Here is an 11964-nt window from a genome sequence, read left to right on the forward strand (position 1 = left end):
ACCACAGGTAGACTTTCACGGTCTGTCCATACAGCCTTCACAGAAATGTTTGCCTTTTTAGGCTGCAGCCCAAATCATGCAACCAAGAGAAGAAAGGACATTTGCATCAGATTTATTGGGTTCACATTCAGAAATGACACACAGCTTAGCAGGCTACAGTGAGGCTGTCTCTTCACACAACTACTCCTTTCTGCTCCTGATCTCAGTTTATATRGGATTAAAAGTGACATTAGTAGTACACCACTCACCTCATCTAAAGATAATCTGATATGTTTTTTTTTCATTTTATTTTACATACTACTAAGAACTGACCAAAATATTTGACTGAAGTTGATCATCTAGTTGATAATATAGTTATGTGCTGAAGAAGCCAAGCAAGGTAGAAATTATTTAAACATTATGATAGATAAGGAGCAATGCTGGGGCTTGAATTACATATATAACCAGCCTGTTACTACGCACACTTGCAAGCAAAATACCTTCAGGATTGTTAGCAGAATCTTTTAGGTCTGCATCAAAATAAGCAATCACATCTACAGGTGTCTTCTCAGGCCCACATTTCCTCTCTGCCCTCTTCTCCCTGCATTTCTATCTGTAGATGGCTTCCCAAACAGGTGAGAAGGACTCTCAACAGCAATGCACAATGCTGTTGACTTATTTATTTTAATGAAATTAATTTAACTTTGCAGGTTGTCAAAATGGACAGAAATACAAGGATCCTTAGTGGTGTTTAGGCCTGGACACTAACCATGACATCTCTCAGAAAGGTGACAGACCTAAAACATGTAATGCCAAGTCAGAAAAACCACATTTGTACTTCTTTCTTACCACTGGCAGATTCTGATAGGCAACTGTGAAATTAAATTCCTGTTTTGTACTCTTTATCTTAAAGYAGAAAAATTTGTCTCGTTCTTTATTCTCCATAAGAATCTCATTTTTCACAAGCAGATTCCACAGAGTTATCACTTCACTATAGCTACGCAGGACATTCCTCCCAAGATGATTAAATGTGGATGCCTGAAAAACAAACAGAAACAGGATGTCCTGCCTGAGTTAGGAGAGACAGAATCCTATTCTGGTAACAGCACTGTACAGGGGTGAAATGAAGGCATTTTCCCRGAGACGATCATTACACGAACTACCAGAAACAGTGCGCCAACAGTCTGGTTATCAAAAAAAAATTCCCAAAAAATTATTTCTCTTACTCTTTTTTTATCCCATCTTAGCAGAGATAGACAGAAAGATTACGTATTTGGGAAGAACTTGGCTGATAAAGCAGTTTTTATTATTTCTCATTCAAGAATGTTTCTCATAATCTGTATTTAATGGTATAGGCTACAAAAGACTCTACAAAAATCAAAACAAATCAGACAACCTTTCATTTTTAGGACTACCTCCTAACCACTGAACTATCCTGTGTCCTRTCCCGAGGCAAGAATCTAATGCCTCACACATAGATGAATGCTGTAATCACTGGGCTCTTAATTAAGGGGGTTGTCTATTGCTCTTCACACATCTTAAAATCAAACAAAAGCAAAGCTACAAAACTTAGTTGTTTCACAGCACTGGGAACACATTTTAAACATTTCTTAAGTGTTGGTCCAATTTTCCTAYTTCTCCAAGAATTTTTTTGGCTCAAATTCAGACCTTAGGAAGGCTAGTTATTTGTAGACACCTCGGTAGACCTCTCACACCAGGGACTTAGGATCAGGGAGGGAAGGATCAGCTCCTGTTCCAAAGAGGAATGTTTTTTCAAGTCAATAAATAGGCTTTGATTGTGCTGACAAGCCAAGGATGCCCCCATAGGAAACCAGGGTGAAAGAGCAATAGCACTTTGTGCAAGCTCAGGAAACACATGAACACAGGCATGACAAGATATTGTCTTATTAACACACAGGACAAGAGTTTCTCAAACAAACTACTTCATGCAGTAGGCTGAGCAAGTGTTATTCCAATATAATGACAACTCTGTTGGGCATCATCACAAAGCTGGACACAAAAGGAAGCATCATGGTACTAACCTGCACATATGTGGTAGCTGGGGTGTAAATATGAATTTTCCCTTCTTTTTCATTGCCTTGATCTTTACAAAATAGCTCCACTACTAGATTTTCAATAGAGACAATTTTCCTGGCTGTCACTTCCATACTCAATAAATAAGCAGAAGCCTGAGGCTGAGTTAGTTTGTGAGATGCATATAGATATAGCCATGGCGTGTCTATATTTAATCCACCTGGAAAGAAGATATATTYAATGCAAAGATAAATGAGATTTCAAGGTATAAAACTTATAACCTTTCAAGAAATGTGGTAAGAAGTTGGGTTTTGGAATGAGGGTAAAATCCCATTATCAGCCCATTCTCATCCAATAGCCCAAATCCCCATATTGTCCATAAGGAAATAGATGCTGGGAACTTATGTAATCCATAAAAGGGCTCCTACTGAATGCAGTTTTATGAAGCTCAGTACTCACGGGGTACCAGCAGGGGGTTCCACTCTACAAGATAATATTGAACCTTTATTTGAACCCTGATTCTGCAATTACTAATCCCAGGATTACGATAATGGCTTTATCAAAGTCACTTAGACAAATGCCAATTTAGAAAACAAATTCTGCAATACATACATTTTGAAGAAGATYTGTAGGTTATTTTGGAAAATGGTTTCTAAACAGCTCAGAACACTCAYGTCTGACAAGTCATTAAGATTTCACCAGTAAACTTTATCAAATTACATTCACCAAAAATTGCAGTATGATCCATTCTTGCTCATGAATGTTTTATGACAGACACTAACAAAGGAGCTTCCAAATTTTTAAAACAAGARTTGATTCAATCCTAGCTCAATTCAATTCACTGGAACGTCCATCCTTGGCAATTTTCAAGACAGCTAGACAAACCAGACCAGATGTGCCATACTGTTAGTAATAGCCYTGCTTTGAGTAGGAAGATGGTCTAGGCATCTCCCAGAGTCTCTTCCAAACCATATTTCTATTATTTCTATGACACTCACATAGAACCACTTCACAAAACCCCAGCAGCTTCTTTACATGCATACTTTTCTAGTTGACTGGAAATGATTTGTACTTCACCTTCCCACTTCTTAAGGTCATTTCTGGATGCAACCTTCCACTGGAGTCCAGCCACAAACAGCATGTGGTCATTACACTGCACCTTGAAGCTGGTGCTACTCTGGGCATAACCCTGGGAATGGTGCGAGTGCTGCAGCTGGGCTCTGTAATTCACCTGCTTCTCCGGGACTTGCACAACRAACTGGAAAACAAGAGAAACAAATATAAATAAGAACTGGATCCCATCTTCAGAGTTACGTAAGACAACACACTTGGGAAATTACAGATGTGACCACAAATGCCTCTGCTTTGTGTTGTTGCCATTTACTTTTTTGCTTTTCCTGCGTGCTGACCAATTACAGAAAGGTATTTCTTTAATATGCATTTGCTATATCCACTGGGGATGTAAAAGGGAAAATTCCCACCCTTTTTTGGACCAATTACTTGGCTCTTCTCTTCTTTCCATGAGACCACCAATATATTTTACACTTACAGGCGCTCCTTACAAGAAGGGCTTAATTAACTCCACCACCTCTGGGTATTGTATTATTAACACATAGCAGAGAACTCTTTTTCTTAGTTTTTGAGTTATATCTTAGAAACGAGGTCYTGCTCTTTAACAACCATGATTACCTCCATGAAGTAGTTGACTAGAAGTGAACTGGAAGTATTCTTAAATACTTGGCTGATCAGAACTCTTTTCTTGTTGTTTATTTGATCCCAGTGTTTCCCATAGTCCACTTCCAGGTGTGAGGAAAGCCAAGATGTACTCACTTCATGTCGCAGGTGAACCTGAAGAACAAAAATCCATCTTGCTTCTCTGTGCCACGTCTTCTCTCACTCACTGCTGTTAACTGCCTGTAGAAATAACCCTAAATAGCAGGCAGGACTAAAGCAGGTGCAAATTTTGTGGCAAAATCACTGGAAGATGTAAATTTAATGCCAGAAGTCCAAATATTTAGTCAATGCACTACTAGTCAAATGGCTTTTCTGCAAAGCTAAGACAGCTGCATGCAGATACTGCTCATGGGCTGCTCCCCAAGGATGCACTGTGCAGCTGTGCAGTCTGGCAAGGTCCTGCTTCATGGGAAACCTTAACACATTTTCACTTCAGACCACAATTTTCCTCTAACTCAGAAGCTTATTCTTCATCCAGTTCCATATTCTCTAGCAAGCCCTCAGCAGTAAAACTAATTTGTTTTTAAAAGAATCTTTGCCTTTGTGCAGTCAGTAAAAAGGAAGAGATTTTAAACAGGTCTGCCTTTCTCTGCATTTGAGAGGCACACGCTTGTGATTGTTAAGAGTATCTGAACCAGAAACTCATATAAAACCAAGTAAAATGTCTTATTTCTACACAGATGACTTCTAATGATAACCACAGAAGAGACTTTGTTTTAAGAAGTCCCAAGCTTATTAATAATATTACTTTACATATAATATAAACATATTCATAACCACTCTGCAGGAATTCTGAGAATGGATACATTAAAAATAGCACCACTTAAAGCTCTGATCATTTACACTGACACAATTCAGCAGGGCACAAATCAGCAAACTGACATTTTTTGTCTACACGGGAACACAGAAGGCAAAGACAGAAAAAGATGATGAGAAGAAAAAGACCAATCCAAAAAAGGCATCCTGCCCTGTTGAATTTGTTCAGAAAAATGCATGAGTGATTTTGTTGATATCTCTACCTTGTGATTGTAGGTTGGAGTTTGTGTACAGTGAAATTCATGCCCAATATCCAGACTGTACACTTCATGTGCACCAGTTTCCCCTTTAACGGTTTGCCCTGTACTGCATTCATGAGGAAGCTTTTTGGCATCTCCTGTTTAAATTAAATCACAAAGTTATCTGTTTACATTATTCCAAAGTAAACTATCAATAAAACCACTGAGCACTCAATTACAGCAATAATCTTTATGTGTATTCTGCAGTCTAAAGGCACTGAACAAGCTCCTGACACCAGGTGTGGTAACTGCAGCACCATGAAGCTCAACAACTCAACAACAGCTCAACAACTGTCCTCAATTGCTGCTCTAGATCTAGAAACATTTTTACATTTATTCAATGCTGCTGTCAAAGCAGAGTTTCTGCTTGAACTTTCTTTCCAGCTAGCTGTCCAATCTATTGGCAGTCGGTGACTTTAAACTGCTGACTACAGACATGCTTTGTGGAGAAAATAATTCAAATAAGTTCAAATAATTCATATAAGTTAGTAAAAACTAGGCTAGGCATTACAAATTCTGATTTTGTCCACAACCTGCACTTCTTCCTGAGAAGAGTCATGTTATAAGCTTTATTGTAAGACTTTGGGCCTGTGTTTATTTCATTCTCAAAATTAAAATTGTTTCAAGTTTAAGAGACTGGAAACAGCTGGTCCATTTTAGGAAAAGAATGAAAATTATCTCAATATTTAGCCTGACTTTAAGATAATCTAAGACTTTGCTTTTATTTATTCTGACAAATTATCAGACTATTTCACTAACTTTATTTTTTTTTTTTTTACCCCTGCAGATAATAATAGAAAAGATAGCAAAGGTTCATTGTTTAAAMAGAATTTTACCCAGGTAAAGTGAAAATGTTACTGATTGATTATTGACAACTTTTGCAACTTTCYTGCATAATATTTGATAATTTTCTGTTACTACTTTACCACTCAGCTCCTGACATCATGACATCATGTGAGAAACTCAGCTTTTATTAAAGACAACCAAAAACATTAAAAAAAAGAAAAAATCAAGCTCTTGTGTTCACTCAGAAAAGCTTAAAATAATGAATTTTAAGTTTTAAGCACTGAGTACAATTTTTGTTTGTTTGTTTTAATCCAGTAGTTTTAAATGGAATTATTTGACTACCTCAGGTGGAATAGTTGTCAAACTGAACATATATCAAGATGTGACTTAAGCACCAAAACACAACTGCAAAATAAAGCTTCTTATATAAAAGCATCATTTATGACCATTATAAATGTTTGTATTCTATTTGTATTTTTATGTATTTCTATTTGTATGTACAAGATATTCTAATMAGTGTGCCACTTTTGGCAAAACAATGGGCCCTACTTGTGCTGGTTTAAGAAAATTCATATTWGTACACATGTTTTCTGAATGTGCAATATGCTTTAGCTAGACAATCACTCAGTACTGCTCACCTGATCAGCTACTCCAAGTATTCAGGACATGAACTTAAACACATCCCAGATGTTTAAGCAGATTAGTCTAATAAATTTAATGTAGAGCTTATATGTTATGTTTAAACACAGCTAATTGTTTTCTGGAAACATTCCCTCACAGTTTTAAATGAATGTGTGCACTTGTTCATTTTCACAAACATCTGGAATGATGGATTAATTARGGGAAATTCATATTGAAACAGCAAACCTTAAACAAGTGTTGGACATATGTGTGAAAACACATTAGCAAAAAAATATATATTTTTCTTAATATGTGGATTCAAAGAGCAAAGTTTATACCTAGTGGAAAGAGAAATTCAATCTAGGCCTCAGACCACACAGATTAAAAACGCAGTGATATCTTTCTTGTTAAGAGAGGGACCTGGTCACACAGCTTGCAGAAAAATCAGAGACAAACAGAATGCCTGTTCTCATTTTCAATGTACCTTGGAAACCGTATCTTATCCTCAACACATGCGACCACAAGCCCTGACGTTGCTGGAGCAGGCTGCTGGCATGGGCTCCGAGAACACCTGGAAGGCGAGTCTCCCCTTCAAGCAGGTACTGCTTCAGCTTATCATCAAGCTTCTTTTCCAGAAATACTATGAAAAAAGCAGAGCGGAGCACGCAGTGGTAGCACACAAAGATTTGCACATTAGTTAGCAAAAAAAAAAAAAAAAAAAAAAAAAATCCAGGGATTAAAAAAAAGCCTATGTGACCGGTCTCATCCCGTCTAGCTGAGGAACCCCATGTAGTCCTGGTAAGCTCCCTGTGCAACAACCACAGAAGAAGGAATTTGTTCAGTCTTACTCTACTTACACAGTCTGTATATTGCTAATTGTCAGCTCTGATACTGCCTGTAGTTTCCTGACATAAATTTAACCAAAGGGACTAAGCCTTTTAATTAACTAGAGAGATAGCAGATGTAAAGATCTGCAACTTTTACATTAAGCTGGCAAAGATGTGGCCTTTGTAAAGGAAGAACTGATGCAGCCTGGTCCTCACAGTTTTTCTATAATTTCTATTACTACTAATATTTCAGAAAAGTTTATCAAGAACAATCATTTTAAAAAGCAGTCTTACTGATTTGAAAGGGATTCTAGAAACACAKGTCCAAAACAAGACAACCTTAAGATAGACTTCCAGAATTCACATTTTTATGGCAAATAATCATTGTTCTCTAACCTGAAAGAAACACTGAATCCTTCAATAAATTCTGCAGGGATACTGCAAACACTATCTTCTTGCCAAGTTGTTTTGTGATGTTTCCTGACAGAATGAAGGGGCTGCTTTGTCTCGCCAGCTTTATCTCTAGCTGGGTCACGTATCTCTGTTCTCCACTCAGCACGTGCAAATCTGTCATTCCCTAAAAACAAAGAAAACATATGAATCCAAACAAAATATCCCTACAAAAACCCCAACTGTCACTCAACAGTTGAAAGTTTATTAAGTTTTGAAAAATCAATCCTACAGATGTGGGCACTTTGGGAATTAAATGAGGCAAAAAAAAAAAATTTTTCCCCTATATACCCTCAAAAAACAAAACTTGCTGTTAACAAATACAAGGAATATGAGCTTATTTCCTTCATTTCCTGCTGATTTTCTGTGACGTAGATCACCAAAAATGATAAAACACTGGGTAAAAAGTACATAGCATTACTGAAAACATTGGCTGTTGAGCAGGGAASTGGACTAGATGTAAATCCAACACTCTGCAAAGCTAAGTAGTGTTTGGGTTTGTAATCATGCTGAAAACAAGAAGAAACCTCCAAAATACGAAGGTAAGGTAGCAATTACTTTGTGAAAAAAAATCTTCTGTTATATACAGTGCTCACGGGAGGAAAATCCACAGTGTTTGACTGTGGATTGGCTTTGGAGGCTCACAGTGCCAGCCTGCAGTGAGTTTCAGACAAATAATGAACAAAGATTTATGCCCTGGAATAGAAAAATATCCCAGTAAAGTTTCAGTGATACATGTCCATCTGAATTTTTGTTTGTTTTTTWATTTCAGAGATCAGACATCAGCATATTCTTGCTTTAGCAGTGCTTTAAAAATGGTTTGTAGCAAAAAGCCGTATCTTGGAGATTCTTAAATCAACRGAGTCCACAAAAGTGGAGCAACTAAGCCTGTGCTTACTCAGTTATYACATGTGGGCAGACTCTGTGTGACTGCACATACATGTAACCCAAAGACCACAGGGGTCAACGGTATCTTCTTTAATGACTTAACATTGGAACATGCTCAAATGTTTCCAAGGACATCTCAGTATGACAAAATTGTCTGAAATTACATGAAGATGACATCTTAAATCTTTTAAAACCCAGCAATTTAGATTCAAAAATATACTTGCACATCATCTCAAAATAAATAAAGAAAATTGATAATTTCTCTGACAGGTTATTGACACAGACACTTTTCAATATATGAGTATCTCACTGGCTTTCTTCAAGAATTGTCTTCAGGTGCTTGTTATTGAAGCACTCATCATTTCAGGAAAACACTTGAACTGAAAACATACCTTAATATAGTACACATCTTGGTCATCTAACATCAGTTCCAGGTGTCCCCTCTGCAAATTTTGTGAATACTCAATTTTCCCTTAGAGAAAAATAAAACTGTTTACTTTTTTCTGGGCATATGTAATCCAGTAATGCTTAATAAAAATGTGTCCCCAAATACTAGTTGCTATTTCTGTGAATGATACAATTCTGTAACAATGTAAGAGTAAAAATGTAATAAATCTTAGAACAAAGGAGAAAAAAACATGCAATACAGATTGCAAAGGAGTTAAAAGTATCCTCAGAATACACATCTCATTCTGAAAGAATGTGCACAAGTGTGAAGAACAGGCAAGCAAACTGCCTCAAGAAAAAGAAATTCCATACAGAAAAAAATCTCTATTTTTGTTTTGAAAAAATACAAGCAAAAGAACTAGTCTGATTTTGGGCAGATTCCTGATTAAACTCAAGTTCTTCTAACTGACATTAACTGTTAGTCTGGGTCCTAGTTGGAAAACCTACCATCTATCTCAATTTTTTTCTTTGGTTGTGTAAGTTTGATTCCGATTTTCTTCTGTGGGATATTAAAATTTAGGTCAAAACCAACATCCCTTTTCAAGTCAGACTTGGGAGTCCCAATGAAGAAGTGAAGGACAGCTTCATTTGGGATCCAAGAATCCTCCTGGAAGTAGAAAGGATAACGATATTTGTGACGGGCACCGAATGTGCAAAACAGAGTCTGTCAGACTGAACTACACTGCACAAACACAAACATCTTCATCGCTACAATTTTTTTATTCCACATTTCAACTTTTAAAGCTTTACAGCAACCAGTCTCTTTTTCTCCCAACCTCAATCTGTATTTTCCATTCTCTATATAAAGCCTCTTCTGTAAAACTCTGTTTGAACACATGGGATGTCACAGCAGACTGAACTCATCTTGAAATTTTGGTGAATTCTGCCAAAATTCGGGCAAATTCAGCACGCTTTCTGTTGTAAATGTAAGCTCTACAGTTCAGGCCTAAGTCACAAGCAATCAGAGTACAACTATACAATGACTAGCCCAGTATTTTTAGAATGTAAGTCTCTACTCCTCTTCAACCCAAAGAAGTGATTCCAGACATTCAATGCCTTCCCCTGCTGCCATCTCCACACTCATATGACAGCTGCTGTCTGCAGTTTCAATCAATTGTTCTGCAAGTGCTGCAGAGACTGAAGTCTGGAAAGAGAAAGTATAAGGGGAAGAATTTGGAAATAGCATCTGGAAGCAAAGCTCCATTTATCTGGCCTAAATGACAGCAGCAGTTGCAACATCTCCATCCATAGTTCTTCTAACAAAAAAGCAGTTAGGTTAGAAACTTACAATTTCCTACTGCACAGGAGGACGTGCATCTTTGATTTGGTTCTGTTTAAAACATCAGGTTACTTGAGGACAGAATGGTCAGTTTGGCGCTTGACACCTTCTTTCTTTTTGCATTTTCCCCACACAGTCTTTCAGGTCAACAAGGTCAAAGGCAACATAGAAAGAGTAAAGCAGGAGCTCCAGAAACCGTCTCCTTTGTATGTCATTTTATTTGTGTACCATTTCAGAACAAGCCATTAATTCTTGCTGCCCTCTGCAGAACTTAATTAGCTTTTGTTTCAACTGTTAAGGTGGTTAATGTAAATAGATTTTGAGGGGTTTTGTTCATTTGTTTTTGTCACAAACAAAATGAGGTGAGGCTCTATTTCCAACTCGCTCAGATGTATCTAAGCAACTTAATATTTCCATCTATCTCTCTTGCACGTGGATAGTAATATTTATCCAGCATCAGTGGTTTTTTTTCTACATTTTTTCTCACTTTAATTGGAATGGAAATAACAACAATAATACAGACCTTGAAAATTAGCTCAGACACATAAAAAGTACTGAGATTTACCATTCTTTCATCAGTGCAAGTAAACTAAAAAGCCAAAGCAAAGCATGGCATAATAAAGAATTACCTGAGGAATATAGTTATATGCAGCTTCCACAAGGTATTGCTGCAGGCCTCTGTCTTGCTTATCTAATGTGACAGCCACTCTCAGAGGTCCAGTAAAGGGGAAGGACAAACCACGGGCTAAGTCAGGATACAACATCTCGGAGCACAACTGCCAGCCAATAACCTTGGACACTAATGGAACATAACAGTTAGACACCAAGGGAGCACAAAAATAAATACATAAACCACATAATGAGCACTGAGGACTCATCACAAGAAATTCTCTTCTGTAAAGTGATCTCTGATGTGGTTTAGCTCTAGCCCTTATTTCAGAATTAAGCTAAGACAAATATGATACCTAGACTCACCTTCTTCCCTAGTGCAAGATCTGCTTTCCGTGTGGTCTGGAAAGACATCGGTATCTTCTGCCTCGTCCACCGTTGTGAAGTAGAGTTTCGAACTACAACCAAGTTTTCAAACACTCACATTAAAACAGTTACAATAACACTAGGACAAGTCTTAAAAAAAGCCCTCGGCTCTATGCCATCTACTTCCAAATGAGAAATGCAAGGAAAGTGAAGTTCTGCTAAGGTCATTCTACAGCTCTATGAATCAATATTGATTTTTATTTACAATTTCCATGTTTAATCTGTCACTCTTGTGATATGGTTCACAAATGCTTTACAATTATCTCTAGATCTCTGCTCTAGATCTCTGCTCTAAGCAGTTTGGTATGGTCAGATTAGCACAATTCCACTGTTTCTATACATTTTCCTTAGAATAGGATATGGACATCAGTTTTGCTCCAAAGCCCAAACTCTTCCAGAATTTCACTGAACTGCTTGTACAAGGACCATGGTTTCTGTCTTGATGGAAGACAAAGGGCTACTAAAATATATTCTACAGGCAGTCACTTTTTCCAAATAATAATAAATACAGTTTTGTAATTATTTTGATTTTCATTCCTCAGCTGAAGAATTATCAAAACCAAACCCAAGCTTTTCCAGAATTCTCCTGATGATTAAGGCCTTCCACATCATAACTTTCACAGTTTAACCACACACAAAAGGGCAAAAGACCAGTCAAGTGGGGTTATAATCCATTTTATAAAGAGATTTAAATTCAGTGATGGCCTCAGTTCAAATTCTTCTCCTTTAAACCATTTCAGTTTATGCTGTGTTTATTCAGGTGACAGTTATCAGATCCATGTCCTGTTACTCTGGATACAGAAAGATTCCATTAATTTAAAAAAAAAAA

Source organism: Nothoprocta perdicaria, unplaced genomic scaffold (assembly GCF_003342845.1).
Source record: "Nothoprocta perdicaria isolate Ctin4 unplaced genomic scaffold, notPer1 scaffold_81, whole genome shotgun sequence".
In the NCBI taxonomy this organism is placed as follows: domain Eukaryota; kingdom Metazoa; phylum Chordata; class Aves; order Tinamiformes; family Tinamidae; genus Nothoprocta; species Nothoprocta perdicaria.